We start from the raw sequence: 15743 nt of genomic DNA, 5'->3' as shown, positions 1-15743 counted from the left end.
CAACAGTACTCAAGTGCACCCCGTGGCCTGTTTTTCTGTTGTGTTAACAGGCAAAAAGAGCAACAGCCCTTAGATTAAAGTCTAAAGGTATGTGTGCTCACTCGAGAGGCAAAAGGGGAGAATTCCCATCCTGTACTGGAACAAACTGGAGAGAGATCCTGGTTGGAAGCCATCACTGGAGGAATGGGAAGGAAAGCAGAGCTTTTAGAAACAAGAAAGTGCATGACTGTTGAGGTCCATGTATTGGGAATGTGGGCCTACGAGTTTGCATGAGCAGGAGCCGCCAAGCCGAGAGGAGCTGAAGATGGCAGAGAAGAGAAGAGAGCCCGTGATGGGCCCTGGCCGACCCTCCCGGGATTTGGGGCTTCTCCTTCTCCCAGTGTCTGCTCCCTGGTTTCCTGCACTCACAGAGTCACCGGCTCTCCACTTTGCCAGTCCTTCTCTCCCTCCCAGATCTCCAAGCAGCTGTCCCCACGTGTGGTCACGCGTCCCTTTATGTCTGTGGCTTAGTTCCGGGAGTGTCCTTACTTCTGGCTCCTGCTGAGAGGAGCAAGGTAAATCAGCACTGCCTGTCAGTAAGGGGGCTGCGTCCCTTGCCATCTGTGGTGCTGGTCTGAGTGACTCCCTTCTCCCCGCCCATGTCAATACTTCATTGCAGTTCAATCTGTGTGTGTTTATGTGCATTTTTAGAAACTTTTTGATCCCCTTCACTCAGTCCCCCCACCCCCGTTTGTGTCTTGTTACTGGAAAGTAAGCCCTTTGAGGGCAGGCTGCTTGTCAATACTCAGTGTTCCCGTTGCCCGGCACATAGCAGCTCCTCAGCAAATCAGTCCAGGAAACACATGGCTGACACTGCAGGGTGCAGGCTGGGTGCCAGAGACATAGGGGGTCTCCGCAGCCTCCCTAGACAGATGGTAAAACCACGCGCAGGTGAGGAAACGGGGGCTCAGGGAGCCTAGCCAGCCCAGGAAAGTCAGGGCCTGCCCAGCTCCAGAGTTTGCTTCCCTGTTCCCCAGGTGGAAGATGCCCATAGGCTGCAGAAACAGCACCAGTGCTCAGCCAGAGTGGGGCACTCTGGGAAGCCGCCGGTCTGCCTGGTGGGCAGGGGGTGGCTGCAGGGTGACAGTGGATGCCTGACTTTCTTCGTTAAACTTTTCACTGAAGTGTCACTCACATGTGCTTCAGTGCACGAATTGTAAGGCTGCAGCTTCGCGAATGTTCCCCAAATGGGCAAGCATGTGTGACCAGCACCAGAAGCCCCTCATGACCCTCCGAACATTGGCGCCCACCAAGGGTAGCCTCTCTCTTCATTTCCATCACCATGCATTCTTTTTGCCTATTTTTTTTTGGTTTAGTAAATGGAATCATACAGGATGTACTTTTCTGTCTGGCTGCTTCATTCAGTTTTATGTTGGAGATTCATGTATGTTTTGTGTTGTTGAGGTTCATTCTGATTGCTCTGTGGTCTCCCATTGTGGGAACACACTGCAGTTTATTGATCCATGTATTGCCAGTGGGCACTGGGACAGTTGCCAGTGAAGGGCTCTTACAAATTGTGCAGCTATGATGAGCGTGCTCACACATTTTGGTGGGGACACACCTGTCTTTCTGTTGCGAATATATCAGAGACTTGAATTCCTGCCTCATGGTGTGGTCGTCTTTGGTAAATACACCAAACAATTTTTCAAAGTGGTTGAAAATAATAGGCTCCTTTTGCTTTGTGATGAGAGCTAAATACTTTGGTAACAGGAGCAGGTGTTGGGAGCACAAGAGGACACTGTGAGCCCTCTCGCAAAGAGGGCTGGTGCTGGGTGCCGGTCATGGCCATTGGGGCCCAGGGCTTAGCTGATTGTTGCCCTGGGTGGGTGTCCCGTCCAGCCCTGCCCCTTCTGTGAAGCTTGCAGCCTGAGTAGCCTCCTCTGTACTTCTTGGCTTCCACGTTATGTTCTGTGGCTGTTCCCAGGCTTCCTGCTGCTCCCACCCCCCACCCCCTGGTGACATCTGCAGGACACACAGCCCCCTCTCAGTTCTGGAATTGAGCAGTGGATGAAAATGCCTCTGCTAAAGAGGTCATTGTGCAAAATGTCTGTGTGAAGGCATTCTGTGAGCATCTGACTCTGGTAGAATTAGTTAACCTAAAACCACAGTCACGACAGAAATAGTCATAATCCAAAAACCATCCATCTTTGACTCCAGATCCCACTATATTTTTCTCCCTGAGGGACTTGGCTTCCTAATTAAGTTGGATTTCAGGATATATTAAAATAATTTTTCAGCTCTGGAGTGCACACCCGCCCTGATGTAAATTGGCAGGACAGGCCACTCTGTTTCCTGCAGATCGGAGTTAGTGCAGAGGCCTGTGCCTGGGTGTGAGGAGGGTTGAGCACTGGGAGGAAGACCCTTTTCTAGCTGCCTTCCCCCTGGAGTGGCCAGCAAGAACGATGGGGATGGGTGCTGAGCCCTTCCAGGCCTGGGCCACTAGAGGATAAACTGGTCCCAGAAACGGCCCTAGAACTAACCTCTTAGGTGGTGATCTCAGTGCCCTGGGGTGGCTGCCGGGCCATTTCAGGAACTGAGCCAAGAATCCATGGACCCTTCTGGATGGGACTGAGTATGTATCCTGTGGGACTGGGCTTCCACTTCCCCAGCAGATCGGACCACCCCCTCGCATGCAGAGAGCCCTTAAGCCCGAGAGCCTGTGACTGCCTGCCCTGACGTTTGGCTTGTATCTGAGTGACCCCATTGGGCCTCGGGCTCCTCACAGGTGGGGCTGGTGTCCCTGCACCTAACACACATCTGGCACACAGCCTGTGTGTGGGGTGTGCACTTGGGGTGGGAGGTGGAATATCTCCAAGGCAATTGAGCCGCGTGGCCTGCAGCACATGCCTTGGGCACCGTGTCCCCAGACTTGAGGCTGCCGGGTTCCCCTGGTCATGAGAGCTGACTGGTGAGCACCGAGGCCTCTGTGTCCCCCGGCAGCAACGCTGGGCAGGCCTGCGGTTCGCCTCCCTCCTCCGAGGGAGGAGTCTGCTCTTCGCCCTTCTGGCCTTGGGGTCAAGAAGTACAGGACATTGGCTTAGATTCTTTCTTTAAAAGACAGCTTTATTGAGCTATAATTCATGTACTGTGCAGTTTACCCATTTAAAGTATACAATGCAGTGGTTTTTAATATAGTCACACATATGTGCAACCATCACTACAGTCCATCTTAGCGCGTTCCTATCACCCCAAAAGCAAATCCCGTCCCCTTCAGCAACCACCTCCTATTTCCCTACCCCGCCATCCCCCAGACCTAAGAACCACTTTCTATAGATTTCCTGTTTTGGATATTTTATGTGATGGCATCATATAATATTTGTCCTTTTGTGTCCGGCCTCTAAGCGTAGTGTTTTCAAGCTTCATGTGTGTTGTAGAATGTGTCAGTACTTCATTCCTTTTTATGGCCAAATAATATTCCATTGCACATGTATACCGCATTTTGTTTATCCTTTCATCTGTTGACGGACATTTGGGTTGTTTTGGCATTTTGGTTATGAAGAATGCTGCTGTGAACAGTGTGTGCAGGTTTTTGTATGGACATATGTTTTTCTCTTGGGTACATAACTGGAGTAGAGTTTCAGGTTATGTAATTGTTATGTTTATCATTTGAGAACCTGCCAGACTGTTTTCCAAAGTGCCTGTATCTACCTTCTCCACAGCAGTATATGAGGGTTCTGATTTCCCCCAAATCCTTGCTAACATTTGTATGATCTGACTTTTTGATTCTAGAAATCTTAGTGGGTGTGAAGTGGTATCTCATTGTGCTTTTAATTTGCATTTCTCTGGGAACTAATGATGTTGAGCATCTTCTCATGTGTTTATTGGCCTTTTGTATATCTTCTTTGGAGAAATGTCCATTCAGATCCTTTGCCCATATTTTAATGGGTTATTTGTCTTTCTGTTGAACTGTAAGAGTTCTTTATATATTCTAGATACAAGTCCCTTATCAGATACATGATTTGCAAATTTTTGCAAACCCATTTTGTGGGTTATCTTTTCATTTTCTTGTTTGTGTCCTTTGAAGCACAAGTTTTAAATTTTGATGAAGTTCAGTTTATCCATCTTTTCTTCAGTTGTTTGGGCTTTTGGTGCCATATCTAAGAAACCTTTGCCAAATCCAAGATCATGGATATTTACCCCTGTTTTCTCGTAAGAGTTTCATAGTTTTAGCTCTGACCCATTTTGAGTTAAATTTTTGTGTATGATTTGAGGTGAGAGTCAAACTTCATACATTTGCATGTGACTCTCCAGCTGTCCAGCACCGTTTGTTGAGATCTTCTTCCCCATTGGTCTTGGCACATATGTTAAAAATCAGTTGACCTTAGATGTGTGGGTTTATTTTTTGGGTTCTCAATTCTATTTCATTGCTCTGTATGTCTAACCTTATCCCATTGTCGTAGCATCTTGATGATTACTGCTTTGAAGGAAGTTTTGAAATTGAGAAGTGCGAGGTCTACTTTGTTCTTTTTCAAGATTGTTTTGGTTATTCTGGGTCCTTGGCAATTCCAAATGAACTTAGAATCAGCTTGTCAGTTCTGTAAAGGAGTAAACTGGGATTCTGGCAGGGAATGCATTGAATCTATAGATTAGTTTGGTAAATATTGCCATCTTGACAATGTTAATTAAGTCTTCTGGTCCAGGAACATGGGATATTTTCCCAGTTGTTGAGGTCTTTAATTTTTCAACATTTTGTGGGTTTCAGAGTAGAAGTTTTATACTTCATTTGTAAAATTTATTCCTAAGTATTTTATTCTTTTTGATGCTGCTGCTAGTGGAGTTGTTTTTCTTAATTGCATTTTTGGATTTTTACCAGAAGTGTATAGAAATACAGTTGATTTTTGTATATTGATCTTATATCTAGCAACCTTATTGAACATGTTTATTAATTCTGTTAGGTTTTTGTGTGTGTGTGGATTCTGTAGGATTTTCTAGATGTAAGATCATGTCATCTGCAGATAGAGATAATTTTAATTATTTTTTTCCAATCTTGTATTTTATTTTCTTGCCTTCTGATTAGAACCTATAGTATGATGTTGAACAGAAGGGGTGAGAGCAGGCATTGTCTCCTTCCTGGTCTTAGGGAGAAAGAATCCAGTCTTTCATCATTTAGTATGATGTTAGATGTTAGCTTTTCACAGATACCCTTTATCAGATTGAAGAAGTGCCCTTCTATTCCTAGTTTGTTAAGTGTTTTTATCATGAAAGGGTATTGCATTTTATCAAATGCTTTTCTGCTTCTATTGAGATAAACGTGATTTTTGCTTTTTGTTTTATTGATATGATGATTTTTTTTTACATTGATTTTCAGATAGTAAACCAACTTTGCATTCCTGAGATTAATCCCACTTGGTCATAGTGTATGATTCTTTTTATTTTTTATGTCACTAAATTTGCTGTGCTAGTATTTTGTTGAGTTTTCTTTTTGGCATCCGTGTCCATTAAGGATATTGTTCTATAGCTTTCTTCTCTTGTGAAGTCATTGTCTGGTTTTGGTATCGGGGTTGTACTGGCCTCATAGAACAAGTTGGGAAGTGTCCCTCCTCTTCTGTTTTTTGGAAGTTTGTGAATAATTGATATTAATTCTTTAAATGTTTGTAAATGCTAGCAGTGAAGCCACCTGGACCTGGCATTTTCTTTGTGACTAATTTTTTGATTATTAATTCAATCTCTTGCCTTGTTATAGGTATATCAAATTATCTATTTATTTATATCAGATTGTATATTTCTTCTTGAGTCAGTTTTTGTACTTTGTGTCTTTCTAGTTGGCTTAGATCCTTACAAGTATATTTTCTTTGCTCTCTCAGTCATTGTTGACATTTATTGAGTTCTTTCTTTGTGCCAAGCAGTTTTTTGTGCATTAGCTCATTTAATCTTTCAAGAACTTGATGAACTAGGTAGATTGTTATCACCTCTATTTTACCACTGGGAAACTGAGGCAGAGAGAAGTCAAACAATGGGGCAAGGTCACATAGCTAGGAAATAGAGCTAGGATTAGAGCCTGGGCAATTCGACCACCCAACCCTCTCCCCTCTCCCCTCCCTGCTCTGTGCTAGGGGCCCAGAGTGCAAGAATGGGTCAGACCTGGCCGCTGCCTAAGTCACTCCCTAGAGTGCCTGAACCTAAGAGAGGATGGTGCCTTAGGCCCAGCGTGAATGAGGGACTGGGGAGATCAGGGGGAGGGGGAGAGCCCCATGGGGATGACGGCATGTGAAGTGGGCCTTGAAGGAGGGTCCAGTGCAGGGGCACGTGTGGGTGAGGTCATGAGGCTGTCCCCTCCCAGGGGGTTTTGTCTTCCACCTCTCTTCTCTCCCAAGTGTGCAGTGATGGACGTCACAGAGAACCTCACCCTAAGATGCTGATGCGCCACGCGGCAGGAGGTGCTTGGAGCAGTAGACTTGTACCTGTGCAGGTCTGTGTGGATTAGCCCGTCCCCTGCAGTTTGCTGTCCTGGAGAGGAAGAGGCAAGCCATTTGCAGGACAATTGCTGGACAGAAATCAGGAGCAACCAGACATAACTCAACATAATTATTTCTGCATAATGACTTCTGGTACTTGATTCCTGTCTCAAGCGATGACTGCAGTCTTTCTCTGTTACAGGAGAGCTCGTGGCCCGGGAGCCCCTGTGGCTTACTGATAGAGCTGGGAGGAAATTTGCAATTCAAGTTATGGAGTGTTCCCGGGTCACCTGGGGTCCAGAGCCTTGAAGGCCTCTGGAATGGCAGACCCTCCTGCTAGGAACCCTGGTGTCAAGCTGGCCCAGCCTCTGAGGGATTCAGCCCACCCACTTTGTCCCAGATGGGGAAACAGAGAATGACAGAGACCACAGGAGTGTCTGAGGCCCAGAGCCACGTGGCATGGAAGCTCACCCAGGACCAGAGCTTCTCTCCTTTTCCGCCTCTGCTCTCCCCAGCACCCAGTTCTCTTCCCGGAGGAGTGGGTGTGTGTGTGAGACAGGAAGGGTTGTGATGGGTTGTGTCCCCTGTCACTGAGCTGGCCCCTGAGCACATTGGCTGTGCAGGGCTGTGCCCAGGAGGCGTGGGGCGGGGGCGCAGCAGGATGGGGGTGGGCCTTTGTAGCTAGACAGCTGACTCACCTGCAGCCAGTTAAGACCCCCAGGCATTAATCATGCAGTGTGGCGGAAGGACGTGTCCGGAGGGCAGCATTGTGCCCAGCGGGTCACAGGCCTGGGGCGCACCTGCTTCAGCCCCTGAGCATCCTCTCATCTGAGGGGGTGCTTGCTCCCTGCATTCCCACAGCCTTCCATAAGTGCCTGGGTTAGTGAGGGCTTCTGGAAAGAGCAGAGCATGGGTTTGGGGATTTGTGTTTTAGGCATCCCTCGTAGCCGTGTGTGGCCGCGGCAAGTGACCCCTAGTCTGCTTCTCTGTGAACTAGAGGTTTGAGGGGGCTCTCCCTGCTGGGGCCATTTGTGGGGCAGGATATAAAAGGATGGCTGGACACAATGTTTCTAGCACATTCCGTGGCTGCTCTGTTACTGACTCTAGCAGAGGTGGGCTTGGGGAGGGCTCTTGACCCTGTCTGGCACTGATTTTTCCTGAGTGTCAAAGCAGGGCTCACAGAGCCGTGAGATAACAGCTGACATCATTGCCTTGAAAGCGCCCTTCAAAAGTATGGGGTGAAGCAAGCACAGAGGATTTTTAGGGCGGTGAAACTACTGTGTGGGATACTGTATGGTGGTGACGTGTGTTTGTCCAAACCTACAGAACGTACAACCCCTAGAGTGAACCCTCACGTGAACTATGGATTGGGGTGGGAACGCGTATCAGTGTAGGTTCACTGACTGGAACTAACATGCCGCTGCGGGTGGTGGGAGATGCTGACGGTGGGGAAGGTCGTGCCTGTGGGGGCAGGGTGTGTGTGGGAATTCTGTGTACTTCCTGTTCGGTTTCGTTATGAACATAAAACTGCTCTGAAATAGTTAAAGAAAGAAATGTACACACGGTTGACCCTTGAACAGCTCAGGGGTTAGGGGATCTGCCCTCCACACAGTTGAAAACCTTAGTATAAATTTTGACTCCCCAAAAACTTAACCACTAAAATAGTCTTCTGTTGAGCTTATGGTGGTAAATCATAAAATTGACGAGTAGCTACATATATTTTATGCATTCATGACATACCTTTTTCTTAATTTTTTAAAAAATATTTCAGCTTTGTGGTTCATCTGAGTTTTTTGAAATTGTCCCAAATCTCCAAAAAATTTTCCAGTACATTTATTGGAAAAAATCTACATATAAGTGGACCCGTGCAGTTCAAACTCGTGTTGTTCAAAGGTTTGAACCCTGTGTACAGGATGCTGTCTTGAAGTGCAGTGACCTTCCAGTGACATTTCTGGGGGGAAGATAATGTGGCTTTTGTACTCCAGGTCTCCAGTCCTAGCAGTGAGTTCAAATAATGTGATTGACATTTGAAGTTTTATGTTGGTGAAGCAGGGTAGAATTTTAACTCTGAGAAGGTGCACTCTGCTTCTAGTAACATCCATGCGATTCATTCTGGGGCTTTAATTTGTCAAATGTTGATTATTTATCGAACACCTGCTGCATACAGGCTCTGAGCCAGAACCAGCTGCACACAAATGAAGATGACAGCTCTCCACCCTCATGGAGCTCATGTCAGTGGCGGGGAGATGCAGCCCCTCATTCCTTGGGAGCCAGGGATTGCCGCCGGCACCTGCACTGTTCAGGGGCCAGCTTTTCTGGGGTGAACGAGCTCCTTGGTTCCCGTCCTCAGGACCACTTTATATCCAGTGGGTGCGTATAACCTGTTGCTATGGAAGGAAAGAACCATTCATTGTAAGCAAATAACTGGGTGATGTGTGTAGATTAGGAAGTAAAATGGGCTCTCAGGTGAAGCGACAGCATTTAAGGGAGGCTGGGGGTTGAAGGAAGGCAGTGTCGTCTGGGGGCGTGAGAACCCAGCCTGTCTGGGCTCCGTCCTGGCTCTGCCGCTTGGAAGATACCTGACCGTGAGCAAGTAGTTAGCTTCTCTAAGCCTCAGTTTCCCAGCTGTGAAGTGGGGTTAATAATTATGCCTACCTCAGAGGGCTGTTGGGAGGATTAAATTGGGTAATTGCAAATAAATGCATAGATAGCTGTTGGCAGGGCACCCAGCATTATAGGGGCGGTGCTGCGAGAACAGTATCATTACAGAATACGGGGCACTGGAAAATGTCGGGTGACCCAGAATACAGGGGACTGGCAGTTCACAGAAGGGGCTGAAGGAGGAGGTCAGCCCATCAGCCATGCATACAGGGTGTTCGGATCGCTGTGCCAGAAGCCAGCAGCGATGGTTGAAGGTGGGATTAGTCAGATGTCCACAGCACTTGGGTTTCTCTCCTCACAGTGACCGTGTGACTCTGTGAGCCGCTGGCTGGAGTTCTGTGGTGTCCTCCTGCGTGCAGGAGCCAAAGCTTGGCTGTGGAGCTCCCGTGAGCCTGCCTGGGCCGGGTCCTGGCCTGCATGACTCCCTGGGCCCGTACAGTGACCTGCAGGTCGGCGTGTTAGATAAAGCCGCAGGTGGCGTAGTGATGGGCCGCAGAGACTCAGTGATGTTGCCAGCGCTTGAATCCGGGTTTGCAGCCTGCAGAGGCCACTGGCCTTGACTGTCTGTGGTTCTGGCTGTGGTAGCCACCTGAGGGTGGTCAGCATCCCCCTGGGAGGCTTCTCCCATCAGCACTGTCGGGGGGCTTCCCTCCTGGGGCCGGAGGTGCCCATGCTCATGGCCTCTGCCCTAACTGGCTGGATGGGGGCTGGGAGCTGGGGGTTTTCTGTACTTAGTGTGGGGCTTGCTGTACAAAGCTGTAGTTCCCCCCGCTGCCCCATAGGCACATGGAGGGGGGCGGGCTCAGGGCTGGGGGTGTCTACACCCCGAGTGACCTGTCGGTCCTCTCTTCCAGGGCATGGTCTAGCAGCCCAGACAAGGACGTGGAACCAGCTCCCGAAGTTCTGACCCCTGCTCTGTCTCTGTCTCTGTCTCCACTTGGCCTTGGGTAAGTGGCTCTGGGAGGCCAGATGGGCCTGGGAGCCTCGGGGCAGGTTGGGGGAGCCCTGCCCCTCTGTGGGGTCCTGCCTACAGTGGAAGGATCAGGGAAAACCAGGAGTAGGGGGGCAGCCTGCATGGCACCCCAGGAGACAGGTCAAGAAACTGAGGCTGGGAGGTGAATAGAACCCAGCCAAGTCCCCTGGTAATCCTGGTTCTTATCCTCAGTTGGCCGGGGCTTCCTGGGCGGATGGTCCGACCTTGGGGACTCGGAGGGATAAAGGGCAGACGCGGAGGACAGTGCAGGTCAAAGGCAGAGGGACAGGTTCCGTCCTTAAGTTTCTCCTCCATTCTTGGAAGCTCCCAGCCCCTGTTCCCCAAAAGGAAAGAGCTGCCCCCCGGGGTGAGTGTGGTGGGGCCCTCACTGCTCCCCAGCCCTTATCACCGTGGCCTTGGGGCCCCCCTCCCAGGGCAGCGGATTTCCCTTCACCCCCAAACCAGGGTCCGCAGGGCTGTAGTGCCCTGTGGCTGGCTCCAGCTGTAACCCTGAAGACAGGGTGGGAAGTGGGTGGGCCTCGCCCCTCTGAGGGGGGCCCCTGGCCACCCAGACCCTTGCCTCTGAGCCACTCCCCTCCTCTACCACCTCTCTTACCAGGCCCCGCTCCACGCAGGCAGGCCCACCTGCGCTTCAGGGATGCCAGGGTTCCAGGGCTGAGCCTCCCTGCCCGGCGCCCCCCCCCCCCTCCGCTCTCACCCAGCCCTCCCGCGCAGCCGCAGGGCAGCAGGCCCACCTGGCGGCCCCCAGAAGGGGCTTCAGACACCCCCTCCTCCCGCCCCACACCGCCTGCCAGTCTTCTCCCCGAGCCCCTTTGCGTTGCTGCCCTTCCTCGCCCCCAAAAGACTGACCCAGAACCACAGCCCCATCCCCTTCCGCCTCCAGCATAGCAAGGCCCAAACCTGGAGCCCAGCCAGGCCCTGTTGCCTGGAGGAGGGTAAAGCCCAAGGTAATTAGCATGACCAAGAACCCTTGTTCCGTCTGAATCCACCACCCTCCACCTGCCCTCTGTGGGTTCCAGGGAGGCACTGGTGAGAGCAAAGTGCCTGTATGGACGGATGTGCCCGTCAGAGCCCGGGCTTTGCTCGGCCGGGGCCCTCGGCCTGGACTGCCTTTCCCCATCGTTAGCGGAGCCACCCCTGTGCAGCCGTGCACCTGAGTGCAGGGGCTGGCCGCCTGCCTGGGTCTGCCCCAGACAGCACCCTTTGCCATCTTTATGGCCCTGCCGCCCCCCAACAGGACGTGCTGGCCGTGTACTGAACGCGCCTGCCACGGGGCCAGAACGCAGCTGGCTCTGCTGGAGAGTCTCTCGCTCATGAGCTGAGTGTTCAGTTCCGGTCCAAGCAAGGAACCGGGCGGGTGGCAGAAAGGCCTCTGATCCTGGATTTGTGCCCTCCGGGTCCCTCTGGGCCTCTTAACAGCCCCCCTCAAGCCTTGTCCCTAATCACACCTCCCTCTCGGGGGTGGTTGCAAGAGGAGAGCTAAGAATAAAGTGTCCAGCGGGCCGCCCAGGGCCAGGGGAAGCCTCGGCTGACCACAGCTCTCTGCCTCCTCCTGGGGGCCACCCAGTAATTCTCAACCATGACTCTCACTGGTCACTGATCCTGCCCTGCGCTTGCTCCCTGGTGCTGGGTGCCGGGAACAGCAGCTGAGGCCAGGGATGTGGGGCCAGTTGCAGGAGGCAGCCACAGGGCAGGGCCGCAGGGGCTCACCCAGCCAGGCCACGCCAGCCAGGAGAGCCTGCCTTGGAGCCCTCCCAGAAAGCCCGGAAGTTCTAGGCCCCAGAAGCCAGAGGGCACCTCTTTGTAAATCTCATCTTCCCACCCAGAAGGAATCATTTTTGAGTGCTCGGCCGTGAGGCTGAGATTTGAACCCCAAACCCACTGAAGTGTTGCGACTTTAATTTCACAGGTTGCCGGGTGCCCCACATGACACCCTGAGGGCCCTACAAGGGTCAAAGGACAGATGCCAAGCTGCTGATTTCCTTGGGGGACACCCTGCAGATATGTCTTGGCAGGTTAGACCAGCAGGCTCCCAGCCGACCCTGAGCCGGGTTGCTTCCGTGCCGGGCACAGATGCCACGGCATGCAACTCTCCCAGATGACTGTCGCCCACGAAGCCCCCATCCCGTTGGGGGGGGTGCCCCCTGCTGGGTCTCCCTGAGGGAGGGGTGTTTCTCCCACTGCCTCATCCTCCCCTCTCTCCTCTCTCCTGCTCACCCTTGTGAAAATGCTTGCGTTCACAACCCCTGCTGTCTAGGACCAGAAACGCAGGCAGAGGACGGTCAGCAGCTGCGTCTCTGGGCTTTTCTCCCCAAGTAAAGCAGGTACAACTTCATGTGGAAGGCACTGCTTCCACTAGTTCACTGGCTGCCTGCTGGAGCTGGAAAGTGGGAGGGAGCAAATTGGGCCCTGCAGTGCCTGGGCACCGCCTGCCTTCAGACACCCCAGCTGGGGGCTCTTGGGCTGACCCGGGTGCACAGGATTGCTGCCTGGCCAGGCTGGGTCCTCCCGGGCTGGTAGCTAGGCGTCAGGATGCTGGAGCAGGCAGAGGTGTCCAGAGGAGGCCGGGGAGGTGATCTGTGGTGTCTCTTCCCATCCCAAGGCCCTGGGGTATTTCACACATAGAGCAAATGTATGTGTGAAATGACCCCCTCTCCCCTGCCACCACCACCGCCAGAGACGAGGAACTCCACGAGTCAGATGGGCCTCTGGCACATAAACATCCTGTGGGTGTCCTGGGTTGGGTGATGGTCAGTGCAAGGACCCCTTCTCTGTGCCCTTCCCCCGTTGCTGGTGGATGGCAGGATGTATTCCCTGCCTCCTCCATCTCTGCCTAATCCACCCCAGGCACTGGGGTAGAGGCACCTGTGTGCCCAGGCCACGGGTCCCCGTGACCCCCAGAAGTCATGCGTCCATTTGCTCAACAAATATTTACAGGAAGTTTCCAGTCTCTAGGCTTCCAGTGAACAAACCAGAGTAAAGCTTGGCCCCAGGGACCTTGCATTCTAAGTGGAGGGGGAGAGACAATGAACTCAATGAAATACAGAGAAAAATCAAAGTAGAAAAGGAGGATAAAGAACATGTTGGGGCTTCAGTTTTGGAGGGAGTCTTGAGAGAGGGCCTCACTGAGAAGTGCCTGGAACAAAGGCCTGAAGGAGGAGAGGGAGCAATTTTATGTCTGAACAGCCAGTGCAAAGGGCCTGTGGCCGAAGGGTGCCTGAGGTGTACAGGATGAGCCAGTGGGCCCGACAGATGGGAGGGGTTGCTGATCGTACATGAAGGGCAGGGCATTCACCACCCTAACCCAGTGAGCAGCCTCTCAGCGCAGCCAAAATTGCACTATACTGGACCGACCTCCCAGGTCTTTTAAATAGTGATCCCTCCTCACACGTTTCAAAGAGAATAGTTGCTCATAGAGATTTGTTTCACTAGTGCTTCTGGAAGATGTTAGAGAAACGGGCAGGGAGATTTGCAGTTCTGCAGGGGAAGAGCCTGAAGAGCATGCCCCCGGCTCACTCTCCTCTGGGAGGTGGGCTTGTAGCCCCTATAGTCTGCAGATCCCAGGTGGGCCTCTGAGAGGGCCAAAGTGGAAACTGCTCTCGTTTTGAGGCAGGGTACCTGGAAAGGGGAAATCCTTCTTGTGTTGTAAAGTTGAGAGTTATTTTTAGAGTGACTGGGGATGACTTTGCAATATCACTTCCTATTGGCGTCCCCTTCAGCCTTCAACCACAGAGGCAGATCCTGCATGACAAGAATTGTGGGCAAATGCATGTGCATGCACACACACACACACACACACACACACACACACACACACACACACACACACATATCGTGGGTATGCACAACTTGGCTCGCATTCTCACCCTCTGTGGTCAATGAAGGGCCGGAGACACTTGTCCTGGCCTGTTTGCAGGATGCCTGCCACCACCGGAATCAGTGCCCTTCAGATCCCTGAGCTTCCGCTGGGGGCTTCTGCATAGGTGCTGTATGTGTGGGTCCCAAGGAGTGAGACCCAGCACAGGCTCACCACCTGGCAGGAGGGCAGAGACAGAGGCAGAGAAATGATGGCACTGTAACCACCAGCCAGTCTTTGTGCCTCGTGGGGGCACAGAGAGGGCAGCTCCACATGAAGTGAATGAATGAATGAATGAATGAGTGACTAAGCCATGGCCCCAAGATTCATTACTTGTTGGTAGGTGCCTCAGAGCCAGGTCTGAGCCCCGCCAGGCTCTCCAGTCTGCATCGCCAGCCTCTCAGTTTGAGCGCGCAGTGAACCTTCTCACTTCCCCAGGCACCAGCACAGTCCCGGGTGGGTGACCCAGATCTCACATTTTCTGTCCTGTTGACCACTGGAATATTCTTGATCATGAGACCCCACATAAAAGCTTGTAGCTCAGAAGTCCTCGCTGGGAACATGTTTAACAAATGTTTGCTCTGTTGGCTATTCCTAGGATCTCAGAGGGTCTCCACTTAACTGGCTTGTTCGCTGAAGTTAGAGACTATCTGGGTCTGAAAATCTCTGATGGAAAATTCAGAGACCTGGGGGCACGAGGAAGGTGGGCCCTCAAGAGTACGCTGAACAGTGCCGGGGGGCCACAGAGTCCCTGTGCAGCTGCAGCGGCCAGGAGTTGGGGTCGTCTAGAGGGTGCGCCCTCATCAGCCAAACCTCCTCCTGCCTGCCTCGCTTCCTTCCTCCCACCAAGCACCGCGTCCTTCCTGTTTCAGGCCCCGCGCTAACTGGGTCTGGGATTATTCCTGGCTGTGCGCAGGGTAAACGGACCTCAGCTTCAGGGGCCTCGGGGAAAAGGGTCAGGAAAGGACCTGGGCCCCGGCCTGAAATTCGGCCGGAGTCCGTTGGTTCATCTTCCAGCCCTGCCTCCCTTCGCTCCCCTTCTGCCCCCAGCACTAGGCACAGAGTAGGAACTAATTCGGTGTCGAGAAGGAAAGAAATTCGTGTCTTGCCTTCCAACTAGACTGTAGGCACTTAGCGGACATCTTACACGTTTATGTATCCCCAACATGATTTTCACTTAGTAGGTGTTTGCTTAATGCGTGTTGATCAACACTTTCCGTGTGTGAGTTTGGGCCCTGCAGAATCTCTGGCTTCTGGGTTATGATTTAAAGAATAAAAACATCAAGGGGCAGCGTTTATGAGCGTCTGCACTCCTCATTACAAAGAAACACACTCTCTTAATGACAACTCGAGATTGTAGTTGCTGAGGCCACCAAGGGGGAGCTGGCACGTCACCATTTGTGTGCCTAGCATTTTAGCCAGCTGATGCCATTTTTATTGAGAATGACTTACTGTTTTTAGGCCTTCCCAAAGACATTAAACATGAATCAAGTAGCATATGAGATGATTCACTGGAAGTTTTGTTCCAACTTAAAAAAAAAAGAAAGAAATCTTTTTGGATTAGTGTGCTGAGCCATAAGCAATACCGAATAGGCATTTGGTGGCAGCCCTTCCTTTAGGAGTGGACTTTGCCCTGCAGACAGAGCCATTTGTCAGAGTGTACAAAGCCCCAGGGGCCCACGTGTCTTGAAAATACCTCCTAAGTCTAATATTTATAATGGCATTTCTTACAGACAGTTTCTATCCAAGATATCTTAGAATGTAGCCAAACCTCATTCATTTGGGGCACATGAATTCA

The 15743-nt window shown here is 51.5% G+C and overlaps 1 protein-coding gene across 3 annotated transcripts in view; it reads left to right on the top strand.

The window, feature by feature from the left end:
* The window catches only part of HPCAL1 (hippocalcin like 1), a 105112-nt gene that overhangs the window by 72629 nt on the left and 16740 nt on the right, over window positions 1-15743 (top strand). For 2 of the 3 annotated variants that reach the window (XM_036881684.2, XM_036881685.2), the window contains exon 2: window positions 9950-10042. The exons of the other annotated variant lie outside the window; for it this stretch is intronic. The gene's annotated coding sequence lies outside the window, so the exon portion shown is untranslated. The remainder of the gene's footprint in view (window positions 1-9949; window positions 10043-15743) is intronic. 3 annotated transcript variants of the gene reach the window in all.

The sequence above is a fragment of the Manis pentadactyla genome, chromosome 2 (assembly GCF_030020395.1).
Source record: "Manis pentadactyla isolate mManPen7 chromosome 2, mManPen7.hap1, whole genome shotgun sequence".
In the NCBI taxonomy this organism is placed as follows: Eukaryota; Metazoa; Chordata; class Mammalia; order Pholidota; family Manidae; genus Manis; species Manis pentadactyla.
The sequence above is the reverse complement of the archived record's forward strand: the minus strand, read 5'-3'. Positions and strand labels throughout refer to the sequence as shown.